General features: G+C 39.6%; 1 pseudogene; it reads right to left on the bottom strand.

Annotated features, from left to right (window-relative positions):
- Window positions 1-17,963, bottom strand: part of LOC134476337 (small ubiquitin-related modifier 2-like) — a 37,433-nt pseudogene extending 19,470 nt beyond the window's left edge.
- Window positions 17,964-22,087: the final 4,124 nt, after the last annotated feature.

The raw sequence follows: 22,087 nt of genomic DNA on the forward strand, positions 1-22,087 counted from the left end.
TGAGCCCAGAACTTCTGTGCTGAGACACAGTAAGCTTGTGGATGATGGCACTGTCTGATGGGTGCATGAGGAAGCGATGCCTGAAGGACTGCCCTGCACGGCATCAGGTCACTGAGATCATCTCCAGGGGTGGGTATGCCTTCTCTGGCTTTACCATTTTATTTTATTCACATATCACATTTACCTTTTGAAGTGTCCAATTCAGTATATATTAGTATTTTCACAGAGAAGCACTACCAGCCACCACAGCTGTAGGACTAATTCCAGAATATTTTCATCTCCCCAAAGGGAATCTCATCCTCATCAGTGGTCATTCCCCATTCTCCCCTCAGGCCCTGCAATCGTAATTTGCTTTGTTTCTATAGATTGGCCTTTTCTGCACATTTTGCATAAATAGGATCATATAATACATGGCCTTTGTTTCTGAATTCCTTCACTTAGCATAATGTTTCAAGATTCATCTGCATCGTGTGATAACTCAGTGTTTCTTTCATTTTATGGGTCAGTGATGTCTTACTGTATGGATATAGTACAGTTTGCTTATCCAGTCATTAGTTGATGGATCGTGATTGCCAGGAGAAAAGCCATTATAAACCTTGGTGTGTCTGCTTTAGCATGGATATGTATTTTCAGTTGTCTTAGATATATACCAAAAAGTAGATTTGCTGATTCACATGATACTTTTATGGTTCATTTTTTGAGGAACAACCAAGATGTTTTCCAAAGTGGCTGCCCCATTTGTACATTTCCAGTCCTTCTCTGTTCATATATGTTGTCTTTTTAATGATAGTTGTTTTAGTGAATGTGAAGTGTGGTTTTCATTTATCTAGATACAAATAACCCTGAACATCTTTGCATATGGTTATTGGCCATATGCACATGCTTTTTTGGAGAAATGTCTTTCGTCCACTTTAAGATTGGGTTATTTACCTTATTATTGAGATGTAAAACTCAATATATGTTCTACATACTACAGGTTTATTAGATATATGACTTCCAGTATTTTGTTCCATTCTTTGAATGCTCTTTTTACTTTCCTTGATAGTGTCTCGTGATATGGAAAATATCCTTTTTTACTTGTTTTTTACACATGAGTTTTGCATGTAGTTCTGGCTGGCCTTGAACTCACAGTGTAGCCTAGGCTGATCTTGATCTTACAGGAATCCTCCTCCCTCAGCCTCCCAAGTCCTGGGATTATAGGCATGCACCATCAGGCCAGGCCAAAATATATTTTAAAAGAAAAACTAGGTCTCACTATGCAATCTAGGCTCACCTTAGACTTAGTATGTAGCCCAGGCTGTTCTCAAACTTGTGGTGATTCTCCTGCTCTGCCTCCTGGATGCTAGGATTACAGGTGTGCACTACCGTGTATGCCTCAAATATATTAATTTTTATAAAGTCTAATTTAGTTTTCTTTTGCTACTAATGTTTTTGGTGTAATTAAGAATATATTGTCAAGTTCAAGATTATAAAGAGTTAACCTCATGTTTTAGTCAAAGAGTGCCATAGTTTTAGTTCTTTCTTTTTGGAGGAGAGATGGTTTCAGGGATCGAGTTCTTGGCCTAGTGCTTTCCAGGCAGGCGCTTTTGCTCCTGAGCCAAATCTCTAGCCCTCTATAGTTTTAGCTCTTATGTTTGGGTTTCTGAGCCATTTCAATTTAAGTTTTTGTGAATGGTGTGAGGGAAGAAGCTGGCTTCATTCTTTCACATGGAGATGCCCAGCGGTCTCAGCACCGTTTGTTAAATAGATTCTTTATTCCACATTGAATGTTCTTGTCGTAATTGTCCATGGTCAACTGACCATAGATATGTGGGTTTATCTGGACTCCTAATTTTATTCCTTTGATGTTTGTCTAGACTTATGCTAGTACTGCAGTTTTTTTGTTTTGTCTTTTTCCTTTTTATCGGTACCGGGGATCCAACTCACGACTGCCTGCTTGCAAGGCAGGCACTTATGCCACTGAGCTAAATCCCCAGCCCTGCAGCTTTTTGATTATTTAGAAAAAGCCTTTGTAGTAAGTTTTGAAATCAGAAAGTTTTCCTACTTTGTCAAGATTGTTTTCATTATTTTCCAAGATTATTTATGTTTCTGTATGAATTTTAGGGCCAACTTATTAATTTCTGAAAAAATCCTAGTTGGTATTTTGAGAAGGCTTATGTTGAATCTATAGATCATATTATATTGGAAGATATATCCACAAACATGGAATTTCTTTTATTTATATCTTCTGTTTCCCTCAGCAATGTTTTGTAGTTTTAGTACACAAGTTGGCTTTCCCTAAATCTGTTCCTTTTCAATCTGCTGGCTTTCATTGCTTTTTCTTGCCAATGCCTTCAGTAGGTCCTCTGCTACAATGCTGATTAGAAATGGTAAGACCGATGTCCTGGTCTTATTGCTGACTTTAGGGGCAAAGTGTCTTTCACCAAGGAGTACAATGTCAGGCATGTGGATTTTTAAATAAGGATCCTGTAAGTTGAGGAAGTTCCTTTCCACTCCTACTTTGGTTGAATGTTGTCTTTATGAAAGGATGTTGGATTTTGTCAATGCTTTCTCTGCATCTATTGAGATGACTGTGCAGTTTTGATCAATACAGTGTGTTACACTGATTTATTTTCAGGTGTTGAACAAACCTTGCATTTTGGGAATAAAGGTCACTTTGTCATGATATAGAATCATTTTTATATGCAGCTGAATTTGGACTGCCAGTGTGTTGTTGTGGAACACATCTGTATTTAAAGAGTCACTGACTTCTAAATAAATTTTTCTTGTGATTTCTTTGTCTGGATTTGGTATAAGTATAATGCTGGTTTCAAAGTACGAGTTAAGAAGTGTCCTTCCTTTCTATTGTTGAATTGTCTACTATGTGTGACTTTGATTTTTATACTGTCTCTTTTGTATATAGTGTGTATTTGGATCATACTATCCCCCAGTAAGTCTTTTAATGACAGTGCTTACTCCATGTACATATAGTTTTTGAGATGGTCTCACTATGTAGTTCAGGCTGGCCTTAAACTCATTAAGTAGTGCAGACTACTTGTGAACTCACAGCAATCTTCCTGCCTCTGTCTGGAGAATTTAGTGACTTAGTGAGACCCTGTATCAAAATCAAAAACAGTAAACAAATGCTGGAGATGTAGCTCAGTGCAAAGGCCCTGGCTTGATGTCTAGTATTGAAAGAAAAAAAAAAAGAAAGGAGGGGAAGAGGGGTGAGGGGAGGGAGGAATGGGGAGCGGGGAGAGAGAGATAAGAGAGAGAATAGAGGAAGAAGAAGAAGAAGAAGAAGAAGAAGAAGAAGAAGAAGAAGAAGAAGAAGAAGAAGAAGAAGAAGAAGAAGAAGCAGCAGCAGCAGCAGCAATAGCAGCAGCAGCATAAAAGAAAGAAAATGAAATGAAACTCATCTTCTTTGGAAATGTGAGATAGTACAACCATTATGGAAAATAGTGTGAATTCTTCAAAAAGCTAGAAATAAAAACTATGCTTTAGTGATTACACTACTGGATATACAAGAGTGGCCAAAATATACACTGAATATTTAAGAAAATTTATTACAATTAAACACACCTCCATTAATTAAGCTAAAACTATCGCCCCCAACACGCTTACATTGTTCTTGCCATTTTCTGAAGCAGTCCTGAAAGTTCTCTTTTGTTTCTTTCCAAGGAGTGAGGAAACACATAGTGAATGCTGCTGCCCAGTGCCACTCAGTAGAAAGATAGGTTTCAAAACCATTAACAGTGTCACCTCATCCGCTTATTCACCAGATCTGGAACTGTGTGACACCTAACTCTTCCCAGGGAAAGGTATCCATTTGGACTTGACTCAAGATATTGAGTGAGCCACAAAGCCCAACTAAAGACACTCATTATATAATTTATACCATTGTAAGTATCATCTAAGTTAAATAAAAACCATGTCCTATGGCCAAACCCATCTGGTGAGCACAGTTATTATGAAAGGATATCTCAAAGTGTTTAAGCAAACATGCATTATGAATCTTCAGAAGGAGATGTATTGTCCAGAACAGCTTGACAGTGGGGTCTGCTTGGCCACCTTGCTTGATCACGGGGTTTGTTTTCAGTGAGGCTCACTGTAAGCAAGACGAGTGCCCTGTGGGATATAGGTCATGATCTGTGACTCTAGTCCAATGTTTTACTTTTCACATGTGGTTTAAATTTATCCAATAAGCCAGAGACTTTGTGATGGCTAAAACCCAGGTTCTACCTCTACACCAAGATGAACTATAGGAGGAGGAGGAAGTGTTAGGTGCTAAAACAAACAAGCCCTGAATTTCAGGAGTGTCTTGGCTTCACACAAGTTATTTTTATTCACATGGCAGTCCATATGGGATTGCAGGGCCAGCTTATAGCTTCTTTCTCTTTAGCTAATCCAAAATCCAGTCCCCCATAATTACATGGCTCTCCAAGCCCCTGGGTTGACAGAGTAGATGGGAGAATATGGAGAAACTTCATTTGGTTTTTAGGTTGCTTGCCCAAGAATCAGCATAGCGCAGTAATTGAAAGCATAGAACATGAAATTAGACTTCCTGGGCTGGATTCGTAACTCTATCATTTACTTGTCCTCTTTTATTTTTTTTGCAGTTCCTCTGACCCTGTTTGTTCATCTGTAGATTGGAGGCAGTGATAGAATTATAGGATTGTTTGCAATGGTACATGAGTTAATATTTGTCAAACGCTTGTCTATAGGTCATGACTTCTTTCTATTTTTTGTATGTGTATTTTCTCAATAATGATGATACTCAAGAAAAAGATAACTTTGTGCATTATATTAGTTATACTTGGCTGCAAGGGTAGCTATGTATCTACTTGTCAGTGACAACACACAGTGAAAGGGGGAAGGGAAGCTTTAAATTTTTAGTAAGTAGTCTGCCCAACATTAAAGTTCAGATTTCAGCAGGAGAATGATGGACATTTTTCAAGGTTTTTGAGCAAAATAATAGCAGTAAACTCTTCCAGCTATTTCTCATATTAATTATCATTTGTATAAAATTTGAGTTATTGAAGATGAAGTTTGTATGTATCATTTCATACTGTGAACATGTCTAAGAATATGTACATTTTTAGCTGTTATTGTTATAAACAGAACACTTGGTGGAGTGCCAAGAAGTAGAAAAATGCCCTTTTACTTAATTATATTTGCTACTAAGCAAAAGGAATATATTCTAGGGCCAAATTTACTGAAAAGAGAAATTTTAAGTCTTCCAGAGAAAAACCATAATAGAAAGTTAATACATTTTAAAATGAATGGTATATAATATTCTAAAGTAATTTCTTTCTGTTGAAATTTTAAAATATTTCTGAGATATTTAAGTGATTCTTTCTCTAATGTTCCATAAGATTGTGTATTTCTCACATTTAAATTCTCCTCTATTACAGAACTAATAATTATTTGAACTACATGCAAAAAAATCTCATTTCTCTCAGTAGGCACATGGTAGGATAACATTTCTCTGCCCCTTTTGAAGCCAGGTATGGTCATGTAACTCACCTTGGCGAAGCATCAATGAATGGCGGTCATGATTGTCAGTTCTAGCTTCAGTGTGTTATTTGCCACATTCCTTCCTTAAACCCGGGGAACCATTTCCTATGGCCTCTTCTACCTAGGCCTTAGTGTTTACAAAAAATATAGCCCATATGACCAGAATTGTATGCACAACATCAACAAGAAATAAATGTGTAGGTCAAACCATTAATCTTTGTTAGCTCACCATGGCGAACAATCTTAACTGATGTAAGAATGTCAGATTGTCAAAGGACACCTCTTTAGGATTATCTTCAATGATGTGGCTGTGATGTGTGGCCTGAATGAGTGGTAGCACAGACTACAAGACAGAACATACACTAAGTGACAAGATCTGAACTAGGCTTGCCCTGGTGGAAGCAGAGGATGATAAAGAAAAGCACATCTAAGCCTTGTTCTTTTGTTTTGTTTTTGTGGTACTTCGGACCGAATCCAGAGCTTTCCCGTGGAGTTATGTCTCTAGCCCATTTTTCCTCTTGCGACAGGGTCTCACTGAGTCACTAAATTACCCAGGCTGGGGTCAAAATTGCAATCTTCCTGCCTCAGCCTCCTAGAGTATTGGGATTACAGGTGTGCATGACCAGGTCTGGCTCCTAAACCTTGTTCTTGAACTTTGTGTTCTCTTCTGAGGTGCTGTGTGACTCAGATACAGAGGTGATTTATAGCTGCCCTTGGAAAACACAGCGTCTTTCCAGGTAATGACTTGGCCTCATCTTTAAATGCATTTTAAAAAGTCCAGGGTTAATTATGTTTAATGCATTAGTACAGCTTGCTTAATTGTTTATTGGATATTGTCTTCGGTAGGACTTCTTTCTCTCTATAGGCTAAAATGTCTTCACCATCATCATTACTGGATAATAGTGTGTTCCGTTTAGATTGAAACTAATCATGCTTTAATATGAGGCATTTCTTTTTAGAGTCAATGTAGATTTTCTTCACCATAACAGAAAGAAATACTCATTTCATGGATCACAGTAGAAAGATAAGGTCTGATGGAGTCTGTATTTGTATGAGCAGCTGACTGCAGATCAGTAGCTGTAATATTTGCTGAAACAAATGAAGTTCCAGGGCCACTTGTGTGGATAAGGGTACTGATGTTAAATGCACACCTAACCTGAGGGGATTTCTCAGTGATCCAGGTGTGTCCCAGACATCAGTGAGGTACAGGATTACTTCCACTGTCCTGATCTATAAATTACAAATGTCGCCATGAAGGGACTGAAGCCTTCATAGAAAACTGACTTCTCCTGTGTCATGGTTTATGTTGGTGGCCCCCAGGCCTCATGCATTTGCATTGTGCATTTGTGACTGGTTCATTGTCTAGCACTTGGATTGATGATGTCAGTGATACACCCACATAGGGGTGGAGCCAGGATGTGATGTAATGGCAGGAAGAAGGTGTATCTTGCTCTTTTGCTGGTTCCTGCTTGCTGTTTGCAGCCGCCATGAACTGCAGCCCAGCCATGCCCGCCTGCCTTGCAGCCCACTGAGTGTGGACTGAAACCTCCAAAAACTGTAAGAAATAAATCTTTCCTTTCCCAACTTTGGGCATCAGGTATTTTGTCTCAGCGATGAGTAAAAAGTAACTAAGACATCCTGTATCCATTAAATTTAGTGTGTACTCAGTTCTTTCCCCAAATCACCAGTGAACATGTATGGGATGGTTTGTGTCATTTGATGATGTAATATTTAATATTCAAAACATTGTAAACAGAACTGGGTTATAAAAGTCAAGTCAGAGGTATTTTCTGATCACATATTTTCTCCATCTCTTATCACGTGATGACTGTAACTCTATGAAAAATGGGGAGGAGTACCAAATGGGAAGTGCCATGGTTTGAGTGATACCCTAAATCCGGTTACTTTATATACATTAGCATTTTAGAAATGCTACTTTAAAATTCAGTTGCTATATACATTTATTTGTATTTTTGACTTTGTATTTATAATGGGTAATATCAACTTTATTCTTTTTCAAGTTTGCTTTGGATCTTTTCAGTTTTTGTACTATCCTATACATTTTAGAATTAATTTGTCAGTTTGAGCAATAAAATAGTGCTGGCACTTTGATCAGGGTTGGATATAACTCATAGATGGATCTGGAGAAAATTTGGAGAAAAAGTCATCCGGGATATATCTCAGCAGCATAGGCACCTGCCTGACAAGTGCAAGGTCCTGCATTTGATCCCTGGTACAAAGACAAGTAAGATTTTTTAAAAATTAAATCTTTAAGCCTTCCATTCATGAAAGTGATATGTCCTTCCATTTATTTAGATATTTTTCAGTTTCTCTCAATAAATTTTGTAGGTTTGCAATGTAGAAATCTTGTGTATTTCTCATTAGGTTTACTCCTGAAAACTTGGTATCTTTTAAACCTACTCATGGTAGACTAAAAATGATTTCCAATGATTATATTAAGTCTCAATCTGTGAAATCTATGAATACTGCCTTGTTTGGAAAAAGTATCTAAATGCCATTACAGGTGTTCTTAAAAGAGAAGCCAAAGAGTTTTACATAGATGCACAGGGGAGACCGTCATGTGAAAACAGAGCAAAAGATGTAGCCCTTGAGGCTTGGAGAGAAATAACCCCTAGCCTAAAGTTTGCGCAATTAGCCTTTAGATGTCTGTACTAGTCAGCTCTCCCATTTCGGGAACAAAATACTGGAGACTTACAACTCAAAGGAGGCGAAGTTTATTTTGGCTGGGTTCAGTCCATGGTAGGTTGGCTCCAAGGCAGAAAAAGCATGGCAGAATCACCTGGCATGGTGGTCTAGAAGCAGAGAGGAAAGGAGAGGAACGGACAATAATACATCCCTGCAGGTCATTTTCCCAGTGGCCCACCCCTTCCAGCCAGGCCTCACCCCTGACAAGATCTCACCTCTGAGTACCTGAGATGTTAGGAAAATGTTCAAGATCCAAACCATAAAAGTCCTTGAAAAAACAAGGAATAGATTATCTTTATGTTCTCTAGAGAGAATTTGGCTCTGTTGACATTTGATTTTCTGCAGTGAAGTTGATTTTGGACTTGTGGCTTCAAGAATTATGAAAGAATAAGTATTTGTTGTTTTAAGTCATTGAATTTATAGTAATGTGTTACAACAACTGCAAGAGACTGACAGTACTCCAGGGGGGTATTTTTAAAAATTCAGGCTTATTCAGGTGCAACTTATATGTAATAAAATTTCTTTTTAGGTATACAGCTCAATGAAGTATAACCAATATATATAGTCATGTAACATAGCAAAAAAGATATAAAATAAAGAGATCTTTGTCCCCTTTTAAATTAATCCTCTCCACCCATTCCATTTCCCAGTAACTACTGATTAGATTTCTGCGTCTGGAGTTTGCCTCTCCTAATGTCATGAAAATAGAATTATAGGCAGTCCTCATTTAACAACCCAGTTCCAGTCCTGTGAATAGATCACTAAATGAAATGGTCGCTAAGTGAGGAATTGTATGTGGTGTGTACATTACAAGATTCAGAACAAAGAAATGGTCAAAAGAAACTCCAACCTGATGACTTTGCTATTATTTGCATAATACTTACATGCAGTACTGTAGTGTATAACAACATAAAGCTACAGTACTATACAGTACAATGAGCAAAAATTACAGTACTGTATGAACAAGGTGTGCTGTACAAAAGAAGACAGTGAGGCTCTATTAACAAGATGTACCAGGGCCAGGGATATAGCTCAGCAGCACAGCACCTGCCTGGCAAGCCCGAGATGGCAAATTAGATCCCTGGTATTAAAAAAAAATACAGAACTATACAAAAAGATGAGTCATAAATCCAAACAGTGCCTCTTGGACATAAGTCTAAACAAGCATTAAGGATGTGGGTCATTAAATGAGGGATATCTGTTTTAGACATTGTCTTGGTTAGTTCTCTCTTATTGAGACTTGATGCCCAACATGAAGGAAGGAAAGCTTTATTTCTTGCAGTTCTTGGAGGTTTTCATCCACACTCAGCTAGCTTCAAGGCAGGGTGGCTTGGCAGTCATTCATGGCAATGAATAAACAGGGCGAAGAAAAAGAAAAAAACACACCTTCTGCCCTCCCTTATATTGTATGCCAGCTCCATTCTTGGGCAGGTGTAACACTCACACCACCAGTCCCAGTGCTAGACAACAAACCAATCATAAATGCTAGACTCAGCTGCCTCCATGACTGCTTGAGGCTTGGCAGTCACCTAGACACAAATCATAACAGACATTATATTATCAAAATACTTCAATGAAAATGATTCATTTTTAAGGACATATGCTGTCTAATAACTTTTAAAATACAGCAGCCACCAACAAATCATCACATCAGGCAGATTCAGGCAATATAGGTCTCTCACATGTTCGAAAAGTTATTCAGGAAATCAAGGTTATCTTTGATAGTACAGTGATATGGAAGGTGCTTATCAATAATCATGGTTTCAAAACAGATGTGATCCAAATATACTCTTTAGCAAATCAATAAAGCATGTATTCCTGTATTTCCTTTCCTGGGAATCTTAGCAACTTCAATTAATCCTTCAAGGTTACATTGGTCGTGCAGCTGATATTGCTAGAAGCTGTATTTTGATTGTGTAATTTGGGTTAGTGAAGGAGCTTCTGGAGGTCATTGCAAAGGACCAATGAAAGTAAAATGTTGCTTCTATTTACTTATCAGCTAATAATTATTTTCAGTTTTGAAGGAAACTTGCATTTTATGTGATTGACATAAATTACTTTTATTATAATCTGTGCAACCTCTGGATTCTTTATGAGGCATTTCCTACTGTCTCTTGTTTCTGCTGGATTTCTTTTTTGTCACTTTGCCTCGTGGTATGCCTGGTTATTTTTAGTTTAAGTATTAGACTTTATGTTTGAAAATTATTTTTAAAATCACATGAGGATGTGGTAGATGTACTCTTTCTCTAAAGAGGATATTTTTCATTTGCTTCTGAAAAGTTTATGGAGTAAATAGCAATTTGGAATAACAACCTCACTTCAGCAAAGGAGATAATTTGAAAGTTAGTTGACTTTCATTCCTGCAAGTGAATAACCTCCTGCCTCATCTGTACTTACAGGTTAAAGTCCGTTAGGATTCCAACAGAAAGCATATCCATTTGACAAGCTGCTATCTCTTGGAAGGTCCTGAACATCCCTTTTTAACTCCAGGCCTGTGAGTCTATCAAAAGGCCACTAAATCTCTTAGATAAAATTCTGGAGTTGTTAAGTGTCACCAAGTAAAAGGGGCTCCAAATTCCATGTTACCTCTGTGTTTGTAACATCTTGGTCCAGTAATTCTTAACTATTTTTTTGGCTCTTCAGTACTTGAAGGATAAAACTTTATACATTTACTTATTTAGACAGGATCTTACTATGGTGTCTAGGGTGGCTTTGAACTCATAATCTTCCTACCTCAGTCTCCAGAGTGCTGGAATTGCAAGCATGTACCACCATGCCTGGCTAAAACTTTTTTAAACTCAGTTTTTAAAGACATTTTCAGTAAAGAGTGACTCTGTTATCTAGTCCTGTGTTGCTCAACACCTTCTTCAGCCATTTTCTTGGGTATATTGTCATTTTAAAGTTTGTTCATTTCCTGAACTTTTTCTAATTTATTTTCTTTTTCTTTCATCATTGTCTCTTATTTATTTATTTATTTATTTATTTATTTATTTATTTATTTTGTCTTTTTCCTTTTTATCGGTACCAGGGATCGAACTCATGACTGCCTGCTTGGAAGGCATGTGCTTATGCCGCTGAGCTAAATCCCCAGCCCCTATTTTCTCTTTTTAAAATTTTTATTTTATTTTATTTTTTTATTGGTATCCGGGATTGAACTCACGACCGCCTGCTTGCAAGGCAGGTGCTTATGCCACTGAGCTAAATCCCCAACCCTCATCATTGTCTCTTTTTTTTTTTTTTTGTCTTTTTCATTTTTACTGGTACCAGGGATCAAACTCACGACCGCCTGCTTGCAAGGCAGGTGCTTATGCCGCTGAGCTAAATCCCCAGCCCCTCATCATTGTCTCTTAAACTGTCATATTACAAGATTTTTCTCAAGGGCCTGATAACACCCCACTTGCCAACTGTGTTTTAAGAACAAGACACTGAGGAACATTGGGGATTTAGCTCAGCGGCATAAGCGCCTGCCTTGCAAGGAGGCAGTCGTGAGTTCGATCCCCCATACCTACCGATAAAAAGCAAAAAGACCCCCCCCCAAAAAAAAAAAAAAAAACAGGACACTGAATTGTGATTGAAGGAGGACAGGGAAAAGAAAGAAGAGAGGGGGAGGAGAGAAAGCTGTTGGTGGACTTCATAGATCAGGACTAACTTCACACATCAAAGTGTCAACAGATGTAGATTATTTTCTTGATTATAATTTATTTGTTTATTTATTTATTTATTGTGGTATCAAAGATCAAACTCATGACCTCATGCTTGCCAGGCAGGCATTTATGCCTCTGAGCTAAGTCCCTGGCCCCTAGATTATTTTCTTTTACACAGAGTTATATTCTTAGCAGCCAATGTCCTTCTCAGTTTGGTGACTCATCACTAATTTCTTCAGTGCTGAAGCCAGGACTTGAACATTTCCCCCGTTCATTCATTGAGTTTAGGGCATGGTGTTTAAGTTGATTTCAGATGTCCAAGCTGTGGTCAAAGAACCTGTTCATTTGTACACAGAGTTGTCACTTTTGCTCTCGTGAGTGTGTTTTTCCAAGAGGACATTGAATGAGAAGACTTCATAAAGCACACTCCTATTTCTTGACGTTCCACTCGAAGCATTTCTGTAAGTTCTATAATATTTATATCCCCAAAGAACTCACTTTTCTTGCCTTTGGTGAGTGGGAAATAATCAAGCTATCTTGGACAGCCAGCTACTTCCTCATAGGGGTTTCAAAGTTTTCTGAAGTCTACCTTGGGACCTGTTCAAGATTATAGGGTACTTGTTTTGCTCAGGGATTGTTAGTAACTGGGATTTCTCAAAACAGCATTTTATCTATGGGTATGCAGGAACAATATGGTCAAAATAAAAACTTCCTTTACTTTAGGTGGATTCTGTTGGTCCTAAGTTTACATCAGGAAATCTGGGGCTAGTACCTTGATGCCATTAAATAAAAGAGAAAAAACTTTATAGTTTGAGAAACTTTATGTTTTTCCAGGGCCACTCACTACTATGTGATGTTCAAACTTGGAGGCTCAGTTTCTCCATTTGTATACAAAGGACATAATAAGCCTTAGTCAGTCATACTTTGTGGTAATAGTAACATTAAATACAGCTTTCCTCAGACTCTTCTGTGTCTCATAATTCCAGTGGCTTGAAGACATTGTCAAACTTTCACCCCAGTGGACAGCTAGGTTACTTCCCCCTGCTGTCTGCTGGAGATTGAAAATGTGTCCAGGGAACCTAGATCTCCATGACATGGAAGTTCTTTGGATTGATATCCCTGGAATATCATCTATCACAGAGATAAAGTAGGTGGTCCGAGGGAATGACTAGAGGCACAGCATCTTGGAGAAAAGGTAAATTAAGAGCTAGACAGTTTGTCAAATGTGAGAAACTCAGTTGTGCATAGATTGGACTGAAACTTGAAAAATCAATCACGGGTGAACTTTGAAGTGAGGTTAAGAGAAAGAATTTGGAGAAATTCCCAGAAACACTAGGTATGGCTCTTCTGTTCCATGCAGGTGTAGATCAAGGGTTTAAGGTAGCCTGAGGGTTTTTATTTTTTTCTATTTCAATTTATTTTAGTATAAAATCCAGCCTTAACAGGGAATAAAAAGTAAAAACCTTATTTTTCTCCCTCCTCTTTGAATGCTGTCTGTATGCATGTACATATATACGTAACATACATTTTTAATAATAAGTGAGTTCAGCCAAGCATGGTGGTGCATGCTTGTAATTCCAGCATTCAGGAAACTGAGGCAGAAGGAACAGTGTGAGTTCAAGACCAGCCTGGGCTAAAAAGTGAGCTCAAGGCCAGCCTGAACTGTATAGTGAGAGCCTGTCTCAAAAAGACAAAAAAAAAAAAAAAAAAAAAAAAGTTCATTCAGTCTGGGTCCATAATTTTTAAAGACTTAATAGTACATTTTCAGGTATTGGGGTATAGCTCAGTGGAAGAGCATTTGCTTACTGTGTGAGGCCCTGCACTTGATGCCCCAGGATTGCAAATGTGTGTGTGTGACACAGAGAGACCGAGAGGTCACAGAGAGAGAGAGAGAGGTGTCTCTACATCTACATATATGAGATTCATTTAGTGCATATTTCTTGTGCACAATTTTAGATGATAGAGTTGCAGGGCACAAAACAGAGAATTCCCTTTTCCAAAATTCTTGGCATGTTGCCACACATAGATTCATGTCATTAAAAAAAAACAGTGAAATCTACTTTACAGTATGAGAGATGCCTATTTTGCTTGTCTTGCATTTTTATTTTAAATGTTCCGTCAAAGGGCTTAATCAAGTCCTTTGGCTCAAGTCCAATTTATCATTTCTTCATTTACTATTGATCAAGTCCAATTTATCATTTCTTCATTTACTATTAGTGCTTTTTTGTGTCTTAAAAAAAGACTTTGCCTATCCTACAGTATGGTTTCTTTTAGTGGTGTAATGTTTTAGCCTTCAAGTTACAGAATTCTCTTCTAATGAATGGTCTCGTTTTAAATTATGTCAATTTATTAACACAGAGCCTGATTTGATTCAGAGACTAATCCAGAACTGGGAAATCACAGGATTTTTGCTTGAGGTGGTGTGTGAGAAGCTCTTTACCCTTGCATGTGTGTGTCTGTGTGTGTGTGTGCGCGCACATGTGCATGCATGTATGATGGGGGTGTTGTGACATAAAAACCTAGAATTGCCAGTGGGCTTTACATTAGTCTATTCTTCATTACTATAACAAAATAATGGAGACCGGCTAACTTTATAAATAAGAGATTTACATAGCTCACAGTTTTGGAAGCTGCAAGTCCAGGCAGCATGGCTGCACCTCTTTTTTTTTGTCTTTTTCCTTTTTTTTTATTGGTACTGGGGATGGAACTCACGACTGCCTGCTTGCAAGGCAGGCGCTTATGCCGCTGAGCTAAATCCCCAGCCCTGGCTGTACCTCATTTGCAGTGCCCCAACCCCCACCACATTACCTTGTGGCAGATGGCGATGGTGGCAGCAGATGTGTGAGGAAGAGATGGATTCCCTGAACAGGAAGCCAGAGTGAGGGGTCCCACAATCCCTTCCCAGGACATGCTCCCTTGTGACTTATGACTCTCACCAGGCCCAACTCTTGCAGGTCCTATGGTACCTCCCACTCTCGGGTCTTATCTCCCAACTCCTGATGCTGAGGGATGAAACACAGTCAAACCATAATGCTCATCTTTGCTGCCTGAGAAGGAAGCTGTTACAGAAGAAGGTAGAGATAGAGGATGTTTTACAAAGGCAGATTCCTGACCATATTATGTGAACCCCTGGATCTAACTGCGCCTAAAGTCATATATCCTTGGACATTGCACTTACGAGAGCCAAGCAATGCTTACTTTGGCATTAGGCATTTTGAATTATAGTTGTTTCAACTCTAACTGAATTTTAAGTGGCTAATCAACATAGTGCCCATATGGCATGGTTTATTGAATCAGTCCTATCGTCACTTTACCTGCCTTAAAGGGTAGCCACCAAGCGAGAGAATAGTGATGACGAGGTAGAGGTAGGCTTGTTGAGGCTGTCACTTTTGATCTCTGGTTTTTAAGGCTGATTATTTTCCACTTATGTCTTATTTTCGGGACAACACAACTGAGCCAAGAAGAGGGGACTGTTTCATTGTGATACTTCATTGAAGTTCTGGGGACTATTTCCTTGGGGCAAAGTAGTGGCCGGGAAGGACATCAGGCTGTCCCACATGCCATGGCACTGGTGCCATGTGTGTGCGTTGGTGGGCAGCAAGGCACGATCACATTGCCCTGCATGGGTGCTCCTGAGTTGGCCCTCCAACTCCATGCAATGGCCATGACCATACGGGGTCATGCCTCTACTCTGTCTGTGTATCGTCTCTCTTTACTCATGCACTGTGGAGGACCACCTGGAGGGCCCTCTTTGAATAAAAAGCAGTTATCTTCATTTTGGTTAAACCTGGCCCTATCTCCATATGCTTGAATGTACAGAGCCCTTTCTTTATCCCTCTAAATGGCTTTTAACAGTATAGATAGGGCTAGTTGAGGTGCTGCGTGTAATCCCTAGAGCTAGATGACAGTCAACAGACACTGTTTCTCCGACCTGTGACTCCTAAAAACCATGGTTGAGCCTATGGAATGAAGAGCTACCGCTCCACAGCTGTCAACTGGGATCGAGCCTCCAGATAAGAGACTATGACTTCCCAGGCAGAGAAGTTTACACATCAGAACTGAAGCACAGATCACCTCAGTTGTGTTACAGCCTTTTCTCTGCATACTGCAGGGGTGTTTTCCAGCCTCCTGCCTAGCCCAGCTCACAGTACTCATGAATTTCCTGCCATTCTCACAGTCACTCATCCTCAGACCACTCCCTTCTTCACAAAATAATAAAATCCAGGTCAGACCCTGGTTGAGATCTTTGTTCCCGTGAACCTTCATTCTGGCCAGAGTTAGGACCCCTGGGCTCCCTATAAATATTCTTGCTGTGGGTTGCACTGGAAGTGGTAGATTGGAATTAAGTCACTAGAATTCTAATAACGTTTCTATGGGATTTCTATGGGATTACAGATACAAACTTCCTGGACTGAGACTGGGAAGGGCTCTATAATGTGCCATGTCATAGTCCTCTGCAAAGGTGATCTTTAGACTCTGTCTTCATCACCTTGGCTGTTGCAACAAAGTAACATAAAGTATCGACATTCACTCCTCACAGTTATGGATGCTCAAGTCTGAGGCCAGGGTACCAGCAGGTTGGGCTTTGTGAGGGTCCTCTTATATCACAGACCAGCATTGGTTTTTAAAGTTCTTATATGGTAGAAGGAGGCTAGCGTGCCCTCTGGAGTCCCTTTTATAGGGGAACAACATCCCACTCATGAGGACCCCATCCTCAAGACATAATCATCTCCTCCTAACCCCACCTCCTAAATACTATCACATTAGGATTTCAACATGTGAATTTTGGACAGATATAAATATTTAGTCCAAATAAAATCCAGGTTAGGCCTTGGGCCCCATGAACCTTCGTTCTGGCCAGACTTAGGACCCCTTGGATCCCTATAACACATATTGCAGACCCGGAAATGCATACAGCAAGAAAATTTGAATATAAATCATTATTTGAATAACTATAATGTTCTCAAGACAAATCCCGTGGCAACGACACAATTATTGTTAAGGATCGTTTAGAACATAAGATGGGGCCCTGGAGATCCAAGTGTGCGTCAGGGTAAACTCGAGGCAGACAGATCTCAACACCTGTAGTACATTAAAAACCTCGGGAAGTTATTTCTCATGCCTCAGTTTTTAATATAAAATGGAGATAACAAATACTCCTTTCATAGGATCGTAGAGAGATTTAAATGCAATGAGTTTTGGCAGCAGGACACTTGAAGAAGAGCCAAAGAATGGCAGCAGACACTGTTTTCATGAGTCTTTGTTTATTCGCTGAGACACGGCCAAGTTCTATCCGGGGAGTTCCAGAGCAGTTGTTTGTTTGTTGTTTTGAGACAGGGTCTCCGCAGGTAGCAGGCTGGCCTCAAATCGCCATTGCATTTGTTGCTCCCGCTACTACACCGCCTGCCTGTGGACAGGGCAGTCAGGGAAGGCCCAGGCTGGCCGCTCAGCTGGGGCGCGTGTGGAGATAATATGACACCCTATGCATTCTTTTTCTTGGGGAGCTGGACAATTTTCCTTCCTCAAGCGCTGCCCTAACGTGGGTCTAGGTGGAACTGAGGTCCTCATAAGCGCCGATAGGTCAGGACCCCTCACCCACCTGCGCCCTCACAGAGCCTCTGTCCTCGCTTCCGGCCCGGACTCCCCCTGGTGGCAGCTGCGGAGACAGATCAGTGCCAAGCGGGCCGCAGGCCTGGGCACCGGAGGAGAGGGGTCAGAACTAGGGTGCCCCAGCAGCACAAACACTGCCCAGGATGCCCTCGGCTCCTGATGCCACCCTAGTTCAGGGGGACAGCGCTGCTGCACGCTCCACTCTGGGGATTGGAGATAAATGGGGTGGGGACCAAGCTGAGCGCCTCTGGGAGGGAGGAAGGGGACTCCCCCCCCCCCTGGTCTGCCACAGCTCGCCCACTGCCCTCTGGGCTGGGGTTATGGTGCCACGGCGCTTAGCCAACTCGGCAGAGGGAACACTGTCTCCAGGCGGGCACTGGGCAGCCTGTAGGTGATCCGGGCCTGGTACTCGGCCTGCGCCAGGCTCTCGGCTGGGTCTCTGGTGGGCTCGGTGGAGGCCGCTGCGCAGTTAGTGCACCCTGGCAGCGTGGTGCTTTCATCAGTCATCCCGTCTCAGGGAGGAGGAGACTGCGATTCCGAGATCAGGCTCTTCTGCCAAGGATCACACGCACAGGGCATGGAAAAGCTGGCACTGAAGCTCTCCACGTCTCACGACTTCAAAGCTGTTTTCTTTCCACCAGGCTACCTTACACCAAACAGTAATTATCTGTTACCTGCAGACACCATCAATCATAGGACTGCAGGGAAAACTCGGAATCACAGCGGAAGGGAACAGCCTTATTATCCAGGTCCTGCTTGTGTGTCCTCCCCCTGCTTCGTGCCCATCTCTTCTCCCTCCTCCCCCCGGCTCCGGGTTTGCTCTGGTGCCTTCCTTTTATCCGAGAACCACTGCCAAGCCGCAGTTTCCTGTGTTTTTTTCCCTTATTATCCAGAGAAGGAAGTACTCTAGTGCCTGCTCAGTAATGACTTCGGGACTGTTCGGGTCCCCAGAGTTGGTTACCCATCTCCAAGAAATCCCATAACTTGCTGTTTCTGTCACTCTGTGATGGAAGCTACACAGAAGTAAGACTTTTGGAGCTCCAGTAAGTATACATGATACTTAATATATACACATTCTAGCACTGTTACCATTTAGATCTAAACATATCCCTTCCTAGAGCCTGGCTCACACTGTGAGCCAAAATAAACCTTCCTGCCTTCATTGAGTGTCAGGTGTTTTGTTCCAGCAACAGGAAAGCTGACCCACATCAAATTATATTGTATTATTTATTAGATATTTATAAATTTTCTCCTCACCATAATCATTCGATGAAGGCGAACTCTAAGGATAGAGAGAAAATTAAGATTTGAGAGAGGATAGAATCTGACCAAGGGGACACAGGAGCTGAGATTTGAACCTAATTTGTCTTTCACCTGTCTCCTGCATTGTACTTCCTTCCTGTTTGTGTATTTAATTTTTTGAGACAGGGTTTCCCTACGCAGTTTAGGCTGGCCTTGAATTTACAGCGATCCTCCTGTGCTGGGATTGCAGGCATGTATCACCACTCCTGGCTTTCTTCTTGTTTAAAAAAGTTTTTTTTTTTCTTTTTTAAATGTCAGCTTTAGCTAGATAATATTGATTGACAATAAAATGCACCCATATTAACTGTACAGTTTAGACTCTGGTGGCTAACATCACAATTAAAATATGAAACCTTTCCATTATCCTAAAAAGTTCCCTGAGCCTCTCCAGTCATTTCTACTCAGACCTACCATCATCAGTCAGGGTAACCACCACCTCGCTTCTGCTGCTATGCATCAGATTTGGCTTTTCAGGGACTTCACATAAGTGAGGTAACTGAGCATGTACCCTTTGGGTCTGGCTCTTTTGCTCAGTATATGCTCGTGACAGTTAACCCCATCTTTGCATGTAGATATATATGGTGGTGTGTCCCTTTTTATTACTGAGTAGTATTCCATTGTGTCCATTTGCAATTATTTTCTTTTTTCGTTGTTCTTCTTGACACACATTGGTGTGGTTTCTAGTTTGAACTGTTAGGAAAATGCTGTTACGAACCTCTGTGTTTGAACAAATGAGCTCATTTAGACATATGCTGTCTATCTGTCTCTCAAATACATTAATTTCCTATGGGTGGAACTTCTGGGTTGTATGCAAAGTGTGTAATAACATTTTAAGAAATCGCTTCACTATTTTTCCATGTGGTAGTATTCTGCATTCTTCCCCGCACTGTTTCAATTGTTCTACATCCTTGGCAACACTTAATATTACTATCAGCGTTTTAAATTTCAGCTTCGCACAGACATTTGGATCATGGGTAGTACTGTATCATGATTTCAGTTCACATCTCCCCGAAGTTTAGCAGAACACAGTGTCGGTGTATAGACTGGCTTCCTGGATATTGAAATAATTTAAAGTTAGCTAAATGAAAACTATTTGTGAACTGTATGAAATGGGACATATATCTGCTTTATGGAAAGTGGCTGTTTTGCTTATTTAAAAACAAAATTAAAACAAACAATGAGTTCTTCATGTAGTCTGGATAAAATTCATTGTTAGGTGTGTGTGTTTGTGTATCCTGTATGCATATGTGCATCGGTGTACACATGTAATGTGAAACTGGCCTTTTTATGTTGAATGGTATCTTTCAAAAAGCAGCAATTTCTAGTTTTGAATGGATCCAATTTGTTAATTTTGTTCTTTTTTAATACTTTTTTGTCTTTGCCATCAAAAGCATTTCTGATGATATATTTGTAAATATTTTCTCATATGTTGAGAAGTTTAATAGCTTGTCTCTGTTATATCTTTGATGATTTTGGAGTTGATCTTTGTGTATGTTTGAGGAAAGAACTGAGTTATACTTTCCCAATGGACATGTGAAGATTCCTTGGCAACTTTTTAAAAATTAATTGGCAATATGAAGTCTATTTCTGGTCTACCTTTTTCTTTATTTATGGGACCGCTTTTTATAACAGCAGACTGTCTTGACTTTTTGTAGCCTGATAATAAATCTTGCAATAAGATAGTATATGTTCTCCAACTTAGTTATTTTTCAACTTGTTTTGGCTATTCTATCTCCTTTGGTAGTTTTGGAATATGATTATCAATATCTAAAAATAATCTGAGTGTTTAGAAGGCACTGACATAAAGATATAAATAGCTTTGGGAAAACCGATGTATGACAATATTGAGGTTTCCTATCTATGAGCACAATATCTGTTTGTTTAGGTTTTCTGTGATTGCTCTCAGCAATATTTCACACCTTCTGTTTTTCAAGTCTTAAGTGATTTTATTAAATTCATGCTTACGGAGTTTGTTGTCTTTGATGTTCTAATACATGGTGTTTTAGTTTGTTTTTCCGATGCTGTTGCTAATATATAAAGCTGTGATGGATTTTGTTGATTTTTGTCCTGCAACCTCATTCATCTCTCTTATTTCTTCTAGTAGGAAGACTCCTCAGGGCTGTCTAGGTATGCAGTCTTGTTGTCTGTGATTAGACATAGTTTTACTTCTCTCTGGTCTGTATACCCTTGTACCTTTTTAAAAAAATTTTTGCATCAACTAGGCCTTATGGTATGTTTTCTTCTTCCAAATTTTATGGGGAAAAATTAAGTCATTTACATTAATTATTATGTTAGCTGTAGTGGGTTTTTTTGTAGATGCTGAAGAAACTCTCTTTTAATCCATATTTGCTGTGAGTTTAATATCACAAATGGATGTTGAAGATTATCCAATACTTTCCTAGCCTCTATTGAAATATACTATATTCTTAATATGGTAAATTGATCTTAGTAATAATATTAGGTAATGTTAAGATAAAAAGCCATGTTTACCTTCCAGAAGTTTAAAAAAAAAATTGCTTGATTATGATTACTTTCTTAAAAAGTATTCTGGGTAAAATTTGCTAATTTCTTTGGGAGGATTTTGTGTTTATGTTCATAAAGGACAGTGGTCTGTAGTTTTCTTGTAATGTCTTTGTCAGGATTTGCTATCTGGGAACATTGACTTCATCAATTATTTTCTGAAAAAAAACTTGTATAGGATTTGTTTCTCTTGGAAATTTTGAATATTGAATGTCAAATTCACAAAGGAAGTCGTCTTATTATTGAGATTTCTTTATGTGAAGATTTTTTTGGGGGGTGTACTGGGGATTGAACTCACAAGCTTGCCCTTGTCAGGCAGGCGCTTATGCCACTGAGCTAAATCCCCAGCAAACCTTGAAGATGTTTAATTACAAATTCAGTTTCTTTAATAGCATATAGTTCTCATTAGGATTGTTCTCTCTCTCTGTCTCATTTGTTCATCCAGGGCATCTCACCGAGCTACATGCCCAGCCCTTTTTATTTTGAGACAGGGTCCCACTAAATTGCCCAGGCTGGGCTTGAACTCACCGGTCTCCTGCCTCAGCCTCTTCCCAGTGTATGGGATTATGAGTCCATAAGATTGTGCCCGGCTTTCTATTACTTCTTGAATTAGTTTTAAGTTATATTCTTAAGGAACTTCTAAGAAGTCTTCAAAAGTTGTTGACATTCTTCTGCTCATATTTTCTCATTATTCTTTAAGTATCAGAAGTGTCCATAGTGACAGTCCTGCTTTCATTTCTGATATTAGCAATTTGAGGTTACTGTTTGTTTTTTGGGAAATCTAGCTGGTCACTCACTGTTCATTGGTC

Source organism: Cavia porcellus, unplaced genomic scaffold (assembly GCF_034190915.1).
Source record: "Cavia porcellus strain 051 isolate PalLab524CR breed Dunkin Hartley unplaced genomic scaffold, mCavPor4.1 scaffold_6, whole genome shotgun sequence".
NCBI lineage: Eukaryota > Metazoa > Chordata > Mammalia > Rodentia > Caviidae > Cavia > Cavia porcellus.